This window comes from Capricornis sumatraensis, chromosome 2, assembly GCF_032405125.1.
Source record: "Capricornis sumatraensis isolate serow.1 chromosome 2, serow.2, whole genome shotgun sequence".
NCBI lineage: Eukaryota > Metazoa > Chordata > Mammalia > Artiodactyla > Bovidae > Capricornis > Capricornis sumatraensis.
In genome coordinates this window covers 132,849,406-132,865,248 of record NC_091070.1, presented here as the reverse complement: position 1 = coordinate 132,865,248, position 15,843 = coordinate 132,849,406, and the positions used below count along the sequence as shown (strand labels likewise).

At 38.7% G+C, this 15,843-nt stretch overlaps 1 protein-coding gene across 2 annotated transcripts in view; it reads left to right on the top strand.

The window, feature by feature from the left end:
• The window catches only part of RAP1A (RAP1A, member of RAS oncogene family), a 79,412-nt gene that overhangs the window by 43,755 nt on the left and 19,814 nt on the right, over nt 1-15,843 (top strand). The gene's annotated exons all lie outside the window — the stretch shown is intronic.

The following is a 15,843-nucleotide window of genomic DNA, read 5'->3' as shown; positions in this document are numbered from 1 at the left end:
GAATAACTGGTGTGCTGAGAATAAATATTAAAGCTGAAATATCTTTTAAGAGTGTAGGTACATAAAGTTTTCAGAAAAATTAAAACATTTTACCACCGGTAGAATATCATTAAGAGAAATTATAAAAGATACACTTTAGGTGGAAGAAACAGATCCCTGATGGAGGCTCTGAGACACTCATTGGAAAAGAAGAAAGGCTGAAAATGAAAGAGCCAGGCATTCAATCTAAATTAGAAAAAGGACAGAATAAAGAAAAGAAGGAAATAATAGACAGAAAAGTAAATATTAAAGAAATATAAAAGAAGCCAACAGTGAAGGGTCAACAGAGCCAAAGTTGATTTTTAGAAAAAGACTAATAGAATTAACAGATCTACTAGGATGGATCAGAAAAGAGACCATAATAAAAGAGATGAAACTACAGATGCTGCAAAGTTTATTATAAATGAAACATGTATACTTACTAACACATTTTTTAAGGAATAACTTCAAATGGTAGATTATTGAATTTGTTGCATACTAGTATTAAACCTTTCAAGACCACTGGTCAAATTTGCCAGAAATTTTGCTCCTGAAAAAGTAATATGGTTGGATTAAACATTTTAATCCTTTACCTGAATTTGTGGAGAATATCAAGGGTACAACGAATGGAATAATTGTCTCAGTCATAATTTATTGAAAGTTTTAGTAAAAACTTGTTTGGGGATAATTGATGGATGCTTTTCTTTTAGAATGGTAGTACTTGTGATCCTTTTTAATATATAAAAAAGGAAGTGTCATTTAGTAAAGAAATGTACTGTGCCAAGTCGCTTCAGTTATGTCCGACTCTTTGTGACCCTGTGAGCTGTAGCCACCAGACCCCTCTGTCCATGGACTCTTCAGGCAAGAATACTGGAGTGGATTGGCATGCCCTGCTCCAGGGGGTCTTCCTGACCCAGGGATTGAACCCATGTCTCTTATGTCTCCTGTATTGGCAGGCAAATTCTTTACCACTAGCACCACCTGGGAAGCCCTTAAAGAAATGTAAGAACCTGAGAAGCAGTGGAGACACTGTGCTTTTAAAAGTTTTTCTTCTTTTAAGTTCTCGATGCCGGTTCGAAAAAGTGATGGCACAGTACTGAAAATGATCTATAATTTAGTGTTTTCTTTCTTTCTCTTTAAAAAAACATTGTCACCAGCCCTGTAGTTCATATTCACACTGTTCGGTTGATTTAGATAGTGTACTTAAAGAAGATGCTGACTTACAGGGACAAATTCCTTATTTTCTGGAGGAGCAGTAGAAATAGCAGTGGTCAGGGAGCTCACCTCAGTGCTCTAGAAGGGGTAGGAGACTCAGGAGGGAGGGAATATATGTTAGCATATAGCTGATTCTCATTTTTCTACAGCAGAAACCAACACAGCATTGTAAGGCAAGTATACTCCAATTTAAAAAATATATACATATATATATTTATATATATACGTGTAAACACACACACAGATAATTTGAGTTTAATTCCCAGCTTAAAGCAAACTGGAACCTTTCCCAAATGTTAGAATTCTAGCTTCTCTTGAAAATTTGTGAGATATGATAATATTGGGACTGCATTCCTTTGTGGTGTTGGGGAAAATAAAATCATAGACAAAAGAAAAGAATTAGTAGTGGTAACCTCTGTAGATAGGCACTTTGAAGCACACCAACACATAAAGTCCCAGATTGCTAGACATCTGCAGGCCTAGAGAGCAGCTGGTACAGATTACAGCAAGCTCCAGGAAGGATTTTGATGGGAGCAGAGGAGAGAGGGTATGATATTGATAGATTATCTGGCAAGTTTGGGTAAAAAATGTTGGTAGACAATTCCAGAATGAACACACATTATATGAAAAAGGAAATGTAATCTTAGTATATTTGCTGTGTGTTAAGAGAGCTAGAATTCTCACCTACCATAGTAGCAATATCTAAAACTAAAAATCAAGAGATAGAAGTATAAATATCTTATTCAGAAGTATGGAGAACACTCAGAGAAAGAACTAGAAGTTGGAAGTAGGTTAAGGTTTAGGGCTTTCCTGATGGCTCAGATGGTAAAGAGTCTGCCTGCAATGTGAGAGACCCAGGTTCGATCCCTGGGTCAGGAAGATCTCCTGGAGAAGGAAATGCCAACCCACTCCAGTATTCTTGCCTGGAAAATTACATGGACAGAGGAGCCTGGCAGGCTCCAATCTGTGGGATCACAAAGAGTTCGACATGACTAAATGACTCACACACACACACACACTCTCAAGGAGATACAGTGACTGCTCTTTTTATTATAAGCCTTTTCATAATGCCTGCTAATAGTACTAATTAGCATATATTACTTTTAAGAGAGTGTAAGACCTAAAACCGGGAGAAATATCAATAACCTCAGATATGCAGATGACACCACCCTTACGGCAGAAAGTGAAGAGGAACTATAAAAGCCTATTGATGAAAGTGAAAGAGGAGAGTGAAAAAGTTGGCTTAAAGCTCAACATTCAGAAAACTAACATGGCATCTGGTCCCATCACTTCGTGGGAAATAGATGGGGAAACAGTGGAAACAGTGTCAGACTTTATTTTTGGGGGGCTCCAAAATCACTGCAGATGGTGATTGCAGCCATGAAATTAAAAGACGCTTACTCCTTGGAAGGAAAGTTATGACCAACCTAGACAGCATATTGAAAAGCAGAGACATTACTTTGCCAACAAAGGTCCGTCTAGTCAAGGCTGTGGTTTTTCAAGTGGTCATGTATGGATGTGAGAGTTGGACTGTGAAGAAAGCTGAGTGCCGAAGAATTGATGCTTTTAAACTGTGGTGTTGGAGAAGACTCTTGAGAGTCCCTTGGACTGCAAGGAGATTCAACCAGTCCATCCTAAAGGAGATCAATCCTGGGTGTTCATTGGAAGGACTGATGCTGAAGCTGAAGCTCCAGTAGTTTGGCCACCTCATGTGAAGAGTTGAATCATTGGAAAAGACCTTGATGCTGGGAGGGATTGGGGCAGGAGAAGAAGGGGACGACAGAGGATGAGATAGATGGCTGGATGGCATCACCAACTTGATGGACGTGAGTCTGAGGAGTGAACTCCGGGAGTTGGTGATGGACAGGGAGGCCTGGCGTGCTGCGATTCATGGGGTCTCAAAGAGTCCGACACAACTGAGCGACTGAACTGAACTGAAGACCTAAAATTTTTGCAGAGGAAACAGAATGAATACAGAATTTGAAACTTATCATTTGAAAAAGGAAATAGGACTGCTTATTGCAAAAGAGCTTATGGTTGGGGAAATAGCTGTCCTCAAATATTTGAAGGAGTAGCCTGGGAGAGGAGTTCTCTTTATTCTGTTTAGCATCAGAGGCAGGGGCCCAACAAGTAGCCACTACAGAGAAACAGCAATGTAAAATTATCCAGAAATGGAATGTACTCTATTAAGTGAGTATAGAGTTCAAAGGAATAGATAACCATATCTAGAGATGTTTTTAGAGTGAATTGCCACAAAAGAAACGCTTACTGTAGTTCAGGCATTCTGTTGTTAAATACTGAATTCAGTATTTAAAACAAGAAAAGACAAAGCCAGCTAGTAATATAGCATGTTAGAAGATTTGCTACATGCAAGATAAGTGTATTGTTTTCTAAGCTTGTCATCATAATCTTCATAGAATAAACTTCTATCGTTTGTGATTTGCAGAATTAGGATTTAGGAGGATTTCTTTTTATTGGGATTACTCATCTATTTTGTCTTATTCCTATACTCTTCTTTACCTTTCTTTTGTGTTGTTCAGTTTTCATTTTGTGACTCTGGCACTGGTCAAGCTTTCTGTGCTTGTTTTTCCTCTAGTGATTTTTAAGTTATATGTGATTTAGTTGTTGTTGACATTATATTTTTCATGCTTTGATTTATATTTTTTCAGTATATGGAAAAAGAGAGGTTCAGTATCTTTATGCTCTTCCCAAGAAGAGAAAGACTTTTACCATACCTTCCTTTCTATCTTCTCCCAAACTAAAAGGTTGAGATAATCACAGTTTTATTTTCAGATTTTTGTACTTACTTTACAGTGATAATCAAAAAGTTAGTTATAATTTTTGCTGATATATATTTTTATTATCATTCAGCTCTGATCCTTTACTTTCCATCTTCATTTCTTCTTTGACCCATATATTATTTAGGATTGTGTTAACTTAAAAACATTTTGAGATTATATAATTATATTTTTGTATTGGTTCCTAATTTAATTGCATTATAGTCAGAATGTACACTCTGTATGATTTCAGTCCTTTGAAATTTGTTTAAACCTGACTTATGGCCCAGCATTGTCTGTTCTAATAAATGACCCATATGCAATTTAGAAAAATGTGTAATTTGCAGTTGCTGGGTGTGGGGTGTGGTGTTTTATATATGTCATCTGAATTAAGTTGATTCATTATTTGGTCAAATCCTTAATACATCCTTACTGACTTTGTCTTCCTTTTCTCTCAGTTACCAAGTTTGTTAAAATCTAATCCTGATTTTGTGTTTGACTAGTTTTCCCTTTGGTTCTGTCAACTTTTGCTATATGTATGTTTTGTCTTGCATTTTAATTTTCATTTTTCCTATTGAATATGTACTCATGTAATTAAGGATATTTAGGTTATCCGTTATTTTCAGTTTGTCCATCTGTTCTTTGTTCTTTTGTTTTTCCTTTCTACCTTCTGTTTTTAGTAGTCAAACCATTCACATTGTTGTGGCTTAAGACAGTAACCAGGCTTCCCGGATAGCTCAGTTGGTCAAGAATGCGCCTGCAGTGTAGGAGACCCTGGTTTGATCCCTTTATCGGGAAGACCTGCTGGAGAAGGGACAGACTGCCCACTCCAGTATGCAATGGCCTTCCCTGTGGCTCAGCCAATAAAGAATCTGCCTGCAATGCGGGACACCTGGGTTTGATTCCTGGCTTGGGAAGATCCCCTGGAGAAGGGAAAGGCTCCCCGCTCCAATATTCAGGCCTAGAGAATTCTAGTCCACGGGATCACAAAGAGACATGATGGAGCAGCTTTCACTTCAAGACAATAACCATAGTTACTGTCCATAGTTTCTTGAGTATGGAATTAGGGAATGACTCATCTAGGAAGATCTGGCCCCAGGTCTCTCCTCTGAGCGTTGCAGTCAGATGGTGGCTGTCTGGAATTATCTTCTTTATTGATAGGTCTCGCAGCTGGGGCTCCTCTGGCAGCTCTGTCCATCTCTGTGGTTTTTCCAAAGTGGCCACTTCAGGGCACCCTTTTAGCTCTGGGCCCAAAGGCATGACTTCAAATAGAGATCCAGGAGGAATTTCTGGCACCCTTTCTAGCTTCAGAAGTCATACAACACCACTAATGCATTATTTAATTTTTAATTTTTTTTTTTTTTTTACAATTTATTTATTTACTTTTTGGCTACACTGGGTCTTCATTGCTTTGCATGGGCTTTCTCTGTTTGCGGCAAGCAGGGGTGCTTCTCATTGTTACGGAGCACGTGCTGTAGGAGTGTGAGCTTCAGTGGTGTTGGCCTGAGGGCTGTGGAGCGCACATTCAGTAGTTTTGTCTGGGCTTAGTTGCTCAAGGCACATGGGATCATCCCAGACCTGGGATCAAACACTTGTGCCCTGCATTGGTAGGCGGATTCTGAACCACTGGACCGCCAGGCAAGTTTCTCCAGGGTCTTTTATGTAGATTTAATAGCTTCACAGTTTTTCAAGGACATTACATTTATTTTACAGTGTTTTATAGATCCTCTTAATTCTGTTTCCTTTGGCTTTTGTTCTGCTGCTTGTTGAATTTATTGCCTTTTGTCAGATTTTACTCAAATCAGTGACTAATTGTCTGCTCTTTTTGAGAGTCCCTGGCTTGGCTCTTCTGTTTCCAGGAGCTTATCTTCTTTCACTTGGTAAGGGGTAGGAAAGTACTGTTGAGCTGAGTTACCTGGTTTTAGAATGTAAAGACTAATTTATAAACTTCATTTGTTAGTGTATTATGTCTGATTATTTTATCCCCATATATATCCTCCCCGCAAAGTACTAGTCTTGAGAAAAACAAGAGGAGAAAGTATCAAGGAAGATACTCTCTCAGTGGGATAGTACTATGACTTCACGTTACAGAAACGATTGACTTTCCATTATGATGTACTATGAGGAACGTTCTTTATTTTAGAAAGTTAAGTCTTACCATCATTTCCATATTACTTACCACCATCCCCACCCATACCCAGTATTTTGTGGTCAGTTGTCAGATTTAAAATATTCACAGCTTCTGTAAATATTTAAATATAACCAACAGTATAACTGCTTGTTAAGTTTCAGTGTTCCTTAATGTAAAACATTTTTTCTCCAGAATTTCTTGTCACAACTAAATTTCTTTTAATGAATTTTGTTTCATAGGTTCAGTTGTACAGGAGAAATCATTTCATCTTGTAATTAGTTTAAATATTTAAAAACAGAAAAAGCAGGTCTATTTGTATCACAGGGAAAATCGTTACGTTACTTTGTGAAATTTAGAAGAAGTTTTACTGAAGTTTGAAGCATGAAAAAGTTGTTATATTATAACTTGGGCCATAGTGTTAGGGATTCAAGATTGACTTAAAATGTAAACATAGTGTAATGTTTATTCTTCTCCTCCTTATTTGTCGGGGAATCTTAACCAGAGTGAGAAATTTTCTGGTGCTGTGTTGGGAGTGCAGGGCACAGGAGATTTCCATAAAAAGGCATGGGACTTGCTTGGAAGAACGTAGTGGTTTTCTAACTTGGCAGTCATAAGTTAGAACTAACCCCCTTTCAAAAGAAAATATTCATCTACATTATTCCTCATTGGTATTTGTATGTGATTCCTTATCTGAGCTATATTATTATTGTATTTGCATGTGTGCATATGTGTATACATTTATAATCCATGGTACTTGTTTGGTGTAAAGAAAATGATTTTCTGTGCTTACAAAACATGTGAAAAATAACTTTGTAAGTTGACTGTCTTGCTCTTCAAGTTGAGGAACAGGGGCCAAATATTTTGTTGTTATAGAATACCCAAAATAATTTGGCCATGTCTGAGTGTGTTTCCCCAAATGCTATTGCCCTAAGGAGGCAATTTGGGAAGCATAAATGAGCCTTGCTATATTAGGATTCCCTCTCAAAAGATACACATTTTTGAATAAGAGAGATGATGAATTTACCTCTTATTAAAATGACAGTAATCCCCAGACTGAGAATCACTGGGAGCCTGGAAAAGGGGGTTAGGGATATGGGGATCTGTCTCTTGTGTTTAATAGTCAGCTTTTTTGCACCCCATAGAAATGAAAGGATTATTTGGTACAGATAAGAGTTAATAGGATTACTAGTATCCAGCACAAACATCTCCCACCTCATTTATTCCTCAGATTCCTGTTCATCTAGATAGTAAAATGTGGTGGTTTCTCAGAGTTCAGTTCTTAGCTTTCTTCTGTTTTCACTGATTTAATAAATTCTCCTTGTTTGATCTCATCTGCTATGGTTTCAACTACTACCATCTTCTTGTAACACCCACTCCTAAGTCCTTATTGGTTTCTACTGAGCTTCCAGACTTGGTCTATCAGTTGTTTACCTACTTTTCCTGTAGGCATCTCAAACTTAATTTTTGGCAGAAAGATTTAACTTTCTTTTTAAATCTTCTTTTGTATTTCCTATGTTAATTGGAGGAGGTGTGCCACCAGCCCCCTAAATTGCCCAAGATAGATATCTGAGAATTATCCTGATGGTTCTTCAATCCTCTTAATAAAAGCCTCAGTAATAACCCTTAATCAGCTATGGAGGCATGTCAGTTTTACCTTCAGAAAACCACTGCCCGCCTTCAGCTGTAGAGCTGCTATACAGGCCTGTGTCATTTCCCACCTGAGCTATTACAGTAGCTTCCTGTGATTCTGTCTCTGATCTCTCTTTTCCTTTGATCTCCTTTATATACTGTATCAGTTTTCTATATTATAATTATATAATATTTGTGTATACATTACTTTAAAAAAAAAATCATTGTTTTCTCCTCATTGCTTACTAGGTAAAAAGTACTCTTTAACGTGGCAAATGCTTTTGTAAGCATAACCCAGTCTCCATACCTGGCTTCAATTTCCATACCTGATTTTTAAACCCTGTGTTTTACTCATGCTGAGCTATGCAGTATTCCCTGAATCTTCTGTATTTAATAGTTTGTAGTATTTGTTCATGCTGTTTCTTCTGCTTAGAATGCCTTTCACTACATACCTATAACATTCCTCTTCAGCTTTTCACTTAGCTTCTATGTAACCTCTATTTAAAAACTATCCTGGGCTCTTTGTTCCTCCATCCTTCCCCAACCCTTTAATCTTGTCTCTATAATAACTTTGTTTGCAACTATATTGCAGTTTTTTTTTTCCTCTGTGAGCTCCTTGAGGAAGGAAACAGATACTTTTTTTTTTTTTTTTTTTGTCCCTGGTATCTAGTATATATTAACAGACCTGTTACCTGGGAGATATTTTAAAAATATTTGATTCAGAACAACAGCTATTCTTGCTGTCATGTCTGTTGCATAGTCTACTAATTTATCCTTACTGTGTTGCTTAGTTCCGGCCACTATAACAAGTTATCATAATCTGGGTGGCTTAAACAACAGATTTATTTCTCACTGTGCTAGAGGCTGAGAAGTCCAAGATCAACGCCCTAGCAGATTAGGTGTTTGATGAGGACCCACTTCCTGGCTTGTATTTGGTTGTCTTGTATCCTCACATGGCAGAGGGCAGAGAGAAGCAAGCTCTGAGCCTCCTACAAAGGCATAATCCCATACATGAGGGCTCTCTGCCCTTATGACCTCATATAATCCTAATTATCTCCCAAAGGTCCCACCTCTTAATACCATCATATTGTGGGGAGAGCTTCACCGTAAGAATTTTCAGGGGGCATATTCGGTTTCTAACAGTATGTATATATATAACTGTTTTGGGGTTTCCCTGGTGACTCAGACAGTAAAGAATCTGCCTGCAGTCCAGGAGACCCAGGTTTAATACATGGGTTGGAATTATCCCCTGGAGAAGAGAATGGCAACCCACTCCAGTATTCTTGCATGGAGAATTCCATGGACAGAGGAGCCTGGTGGGCTACAGTCCATGGGGTTGCAAAGAGTCAGACACAACTAATACTTTGACTTTCACATATAACTGTTAGTCTGAGAAATTTCCTCCCTCTTTCCCATTGAATTTCCTAAATCAATTCTATTGAGCTATAATTTACATGTAATAAAATGCACCTATTTTAAATGTACAGTTCAGTAAGTTTCGATAAATCTTTATACCCATGTAACTACCATCATGATCAAGGTAGAGCTCATTTCCTTCACGGTGAAAAGTTCCCTTTGGTTCCTTTGTAGTCACCCCTCCTGCCCTGTCACCACTGGTCCCACGTGGCTTTCTGGCACTGTAACTGAGTTTCGTATTTGGAATTTTATGTGAGTGGAATCATACAACATTCAGTGTCTCATGTTTGGCTGATTTTACTGAGCATTTTTTCAGATTCCTCTGTGTTAGTGCATCTGTCAGAAGTTTCTTTTTATTAATAGTGTTCCATTGACTGGATATACCACCATTTACCCATTTACCTCTTGAGGTATACTTGTATTGTCTCTGGATTTTGGCTAGTTTGAGCACCAAGAGCTGAAGTTCTTTTTTTTTTTCCCCCAGCTTGACTTGTTGAAAATACTTTTACATACTGAATTTCTTTAGCCCCTGTATTAATGATCTATTCTTGTGTAACAGATGAACCCAAACCTTACTGTCTTAGAACAACAGTAATTATTTATTGTCCCTCACTTTCTAAGGATTAGAGATTTGGGAGTGGCTTGACTGGAAGAGTCTGTCTCATGGTCTCTTGAGGCTACAATTATCTGAATTAAAGCTTGACTATAAGACAGGCTTCAAAGGTGGCTGGCTCACATAGTTGACAAATGGGTCAGAGGCCTCTTAGAATGGTTGATTGTCCTCATGACATGGTGGTGGTTTCCCTCAAAGGGAGTGATCCCAGAGACCATGGTCCAAGCAGTGCCTTTTAGATGATAATCTTGGAAGTCAGATATTGTCTGCCATTTTCTGTTGGTCACATAACCAATCTTGAGTAAGCATGGGAAGAAACTACACAAGGATATGAATACGAGATGGAACAACACAAGTTAGGACTACCAAGAGGCCAGGATCCTTGGGGGGCATTTGAGAGGATGGGTACCATAGTCCCTTTTGTCAAAAATGAATGGAACATATATCTATGGTTTTAATTCTGGACTTGATTTGATTCTACTGATCTGTGTTTGTCCTTAGTCTAATACAACACTGTCTTTATTATTGTAGTTTTATAGTATGTCTTGAAATCAGGTAGTATAAGACGTTTTCTTTTTTTTCCCAAAACTATGGTGGTTATTTTTATTTGTATTTTCATATAAATGAAGTCGTCTTGTCAGTTTCTACACAAAGATTGTGATTGTGATCACACTGAATCTGTATATCAATTTGAGGAGTCTTGATATCTTAACAATGATATGGACATATCTTATGGCATATCTCTATAATCATTAAGCCCTTAACCAGACACATTTTGTAGTTTTAATACAGAAGTCTTGCACACATTTTGTTATACTTATCTAAGTATTTCTTATTGGATACTATTATAAATGGTATTTTTAAAATTTCATTTCCAGTTCTTTTCTAGTATATGGAAATAATAATTGCCTTTTTTGTATCAACCTTTTATCCTGAAGCCTTGCTAAATTCACTTCTTGGTCTGGTACCTTTTTTTTTTTTTTGGCTCATTCCTTTTAGGATATTCTACATATAGAATCATGTCAGTCTGTGAAAAAAGTTTCATTGCTTCCTTTTGCATAGGCTTTTAGGCTTAAAACCTACTGTGGACTTCTCAGGTAGCACAGTGGTAAAGAATCTACCTGCCAGTCCGGAGACTCAAGAGATGCAGTTTGATCCCTGGATCAGGAAGATCCCGTGGAGGAGGGCATGGTAACCTGCTCCAGTATTCTTGCCTTGAAAAATGCCACGGACAGAGGAGCTTGGCAGGCAGCAGTCCACGAGGATGCAGAGTCAGACACAGCTGAGCACACACACAGAACCTACTATATATAGCCTAGTAGTGTTGAACGGAAGTGGTGAGTGTGAACATATTGGTAGAAGAAGAAGAAGAAAACACAATACCAATAGATGCAGGAAAAGATTAGGAAAAAATCTAGCATCCATTCCTGAGAACCCATATAAAAAAGAGTATAGCGAATAGTATAAAGAAATCTGAAGCCAAAATGTTTGAGAACACTGACTAGAGTAACCTAAAATGCTAACTGGTTAGAATAGGTAGGGAATCATAATCTAGAGTCCCCAGCACTTGTACGGAAAAAAAAAAAGATACATCTTTATTTTTTACTAACCTCTAAATGTTAGTAAGGTTAGTAAATCAACCCTGAATAATCGTTGGAAGGACTGATGCTGAAGCTCCAGTACTTTGGCCACCTGATGTGAAGAGCCAACTCATTGGAAAAGACCCTGATGCTGGGAAAGATTGAGGGCAGGAGGAAAAGGGGGCAACAGAGGATGAGATGATTGGATGGCGTCATTGACTCAGTGGACATGAGTTTGAGCAAACTCCAGGAGATGGCGAAGGATGGGGAATTGTGGCATGCTGGAGAAGGCAATGGCAACCCACTCCAGTACTCTTGCTTGGCAAATCCCATGGACGGAGGAGCCTGGTAGGCTGCAGTCCATGGGGTCACTAAGAGTCGGACATGACTGAGCGACTTCACTTTTACTTTTCACTTTCATGCATTGGAGAAGGAAATGGCAACCCACTCCAGTGTTCTTGCCTGGAGAATCCCAGGGATGGGCTAGCCTGGTGGGCTGCCGTCTGTGGGGTCGCTAAGAGTCGGACACAACTGAAGTGACTTAGCAGCAGCAGCAGCAGCAGTCTGTGCGGTTGCAAAGAGTCAGAGGGCTTAACAATAACAATAACAGCAACCTCTAAATGAAATTTAGTGTTTGTTTCTATTTTGGATGCAGGCAACAAACCACAGTGGTAATATTAGCACCAACTGTGACTTTGTCACTAGTAAATGTTACTTTCAACTTTTCTTGTATTTGTTTGTTTCTTGAGGATAACATATAATTAGGTCTTGCTTTTTTTTTTTATCTTGCCTTTGAATTTGAATGTTGGAATATTAGGATAGATGATTTACATTTAATATAATGATGTGGTTGCCTTTTAATTCTATCCTGTTTTGTATTTCTCCCATCTCCTCTGTACTTTTTTGTTTGCTTGTATTTTTCCCGCTGTTTTGTGGATGAATTGTGTTGTTCAGTATTGCATTTTATCTCAACTCTTGGCTTATTAACCAACCCCTTTCTCCCCTGCCCTTCTACCCCTGTTGCTCTAGTATGTACAGTATGCATCATTAATATATAACTGAAAGCAAAAGTGAAAGTCACTCAGCCATATCCGACCCCATGGAGATTCTCCATACAGTCCATGAAATTCTCCAGGCCAGAATACTGGCGTGGGTAGCCGTTCCCTTCTCCAGGGGATCGTCCCAACCCGGGGATTGAACGCAGGTCTCCTGCATTGCAGGCAGATTCTTTTGCCAGCTGACCACCAGGAAGGCCTGATACATAATTACCTACCTTCAAATAATACAGACGTAACGTAAGAACCTTGAGCATTATTCTTCCTGTTCCCTTCCTTTCCTGTGGTATATTAAGTGCATGCTGGTGAACATTTTTCCTCTCCTCAGTTTTTCTTTTCTTTTTTGGGGATCTGAGGGTTTTTTATTTCACTTTCATTTTTGAGGGCTGTATTCATTGTATTTAGCATTCTAGGTTGACCATATTTTTCTTGAAGCATTTTTGAAAGATGTATTTTCTTTTGTCTTGCCTAGCTTCTTGAGAAAATCTATATATTTTCATAACTTAGTTCTTCTATATCTAAACTTTTTCCTTGGGCTTCTTATGATTTTCTCTTTTTGACAACTTTCAGGAATTTTATTATTGTGCATTGTTCTTTTCTTTGTATTTATACTAAGGAGAGGACTCATTGAATTTCTTGGATCTGTGGATTTATAATTTATCAAATTTTGAAAGTATTTTATTATCTATTTTATTTTTCAAATCCCTCCCCCCGCCCCATTCCAGTTACAAACATATTAGCCTACCTGATAGCTGGATATTGTCCTGTGGTTTTCTTCTTCTTTCTTCTTTTATTTCCCTTCTTCCTTTTCTTTTCTCCCTCCTTCCCCCTCTGTCTCTCCAACTTTACCCCCCTTAAGGTGTCATCACTCAGTCGTGTCCGACTTTTTGTGACCCCATGGACTGTAGCCTACCAGGCTCCTCCGTCCATGGGGTTTTTCTAGGCAAGAGTACCGGAGTGGGGTGCCATTTCCTTCTCCAGGGGATTCTTATTGCAAGCAGATGCTTTACCCTCTAAGCCACCAGGAAAGCCCTTATCATCAACTTTTTTCTATCTTTATCTCAGTTCCTTTGGAATTTCCTTCTGCAGTGTTTAAGATAAGCACATCTGGTTATAATTCCATTTCAGATGTTATTTTTGAACATTGAGAGTTCATTTTGGTTGTTTTTTATGTCTACCATTTCTCTCCTCATTATATTTTCCTTTAAATCCTTGAACATATTTATCATATCAGTTTTAGAGTTCTTACTGATTAATTCCATTTTCTCAGTTCTGGGGCTGTTTCAGTTGACTCATTCCACCCTAATTTCAGGTCGTATTTTCTTTGTCATCTATATTAATTTTTTTGGATGCTATGGACATTGTAAATTTTATATGATTGAATGGTGGAATTTTTTTTCTTCTTTAAAAATATTTTGGACTTGTCCTGACAGGCAGTTTTTTCTATGGATTGACTCAGTCCTTTGAGGCTTGTTTTTAAGCTGTTTTTGGAAGCATGTAGAGTATTTTTTTCTTGAAGAGATCTCTAGTCTTTCCCATTCTATTGTTTTCCTCTATTTCTTTGCATTGATCGCTGAGGAAGGCTTTCTTATCTCCTTGCTATTCTTTGGAACTCTGCATTCAGATGAGTATATCTTTCCTTTTCTCCTTTGCTTTTTGCTTCTTTTCTTTTCACGGCTATTTGTAAGGCCTCTTCAGACAGCCATTTTGCTTTTTTGCATTTGCTTTTTCTTGGGGATGGTCTTGATTCCTGTCTCCTGTACAAACATTTCGTGCAAAGATGGGCTCAATAAAGGACAGAAATGGTAGGGACCTAACAGAAGCAGAAGATATTAAGAAGAGAATACACAGAAGAACTGTACAGAAAAGATCCTCATGACCCAGATAATCATGATGATGTGATCACTCACCTAGAGCCAGGCATCCTGAAATGTGAAGTCAAGTGGGCCTTAGAAAGCATCACTATGAACAAAGCTAGTGGAGGTGATGGAATTCCAGTTGAGCTATTTCAAATTCTGAAAGATGATGCTGTGAAAGTGCTGCACTCAATATATCAGCAAATTTGGAAAACTCAGCAGTGGCCACAGGACTGGAATAGGTCAGTTTTCATTCCAGTCCCAAAGAAAGGCAACGCCAAAGAATGCTCAAACTACCGCACAATTGTACTCATCCCACACTCTAGTATAGTAATGCTCAAAATTCTTCAAGCCAGGCTTCAGCAATACGTGAACTGTGAACTTCCAGATGTTCAAGCTGGTTTTAGAAAAGGCAAAGCAACCAGAGATCAAATTGCCAGCATCTGCTGGATCATGGAAAAAGCAACAGGGTTCCAGAAAAACATCTATTTCTGCTTTATTGACTATGACAAAGCCTTTGACTGTGTGGATCACAATAAACTGTGGAAAATTCTGAAAGAGATGGGAATACCAGACCACTTGACCTGCCTCTTGAGAAACCTGTATGCAGGTCAGGAAGCAACAGTTAGAACTGGACATGGAACAACAGACTGCTTCCAAATAGGAGAAGGAGTACTTCAAGGCTGTATATTGTCACCCTGCTTATTTAACGTATATGCAGAGCACATCATGAGAAACGCTGGGCTGGAAGAAGCACAAGCTGGAATCAAGATTGCCAGGAGAAATATCAATAACCTCAGATATGCAGATGACACCACCCTTATGGCAGAAAGTGAAGAAGAACTAAAGAGCCTCTTGATGAAAGTGAAAGAGAAGAGTGAAAAAGTTGGCTTAAAGCTCAACATTCAGAAAACGAAGATCATGGCATCTAGTCCCATCGGTTCATGGGAAATAGATGGGAAAACAGTAGGAACAGTGGCTGACTTTATTTTTCTGGGCTCCAAAATCACTGCAGATGGTGATTACAGCTGTGAAATTAAAAGACGCTTACTCCTTGGAAAGAAAGTTATGACCAACCTAGACAGCATATTAAAAAGCATAGACATCACTTTGTCAACAAAGGTCTGTCTAGTCAAGGCTATGGTTTTTCCAGTAGTCATGTGTGGATGTGAGAGTTGGACTATAAAGAAAGCTGAGCAGCGGAAAATTGATGCTTTTGAACTGTGGTGTTGGAGAAGACTCTTGAGAGGTCCTTGGACTGCAAGGAGATCCAGCCAGTCCATCCTAAAGGAGATCAGTCCTGGGTGTTCATTGGAAGAACTAATGTTGAAGCTGAAATTCCAGTACTTTGGCCGCCTATGTGAACGGCTGACTCACTGGCAAAGACCCTGATGCTGGGAGGGATTGAGGGCAGGAGGAGAAGGGGACCACAGAGGGTGAGATGGTTGGATGGCATCACCAACTCAGTGGACATGGGTTTGGGTGCATTCCGGGAGTTGGTGATGGACAGGGAGGCCTGGAATGCTGCAGTTCATGGGGTTGCAAAGAGTCGT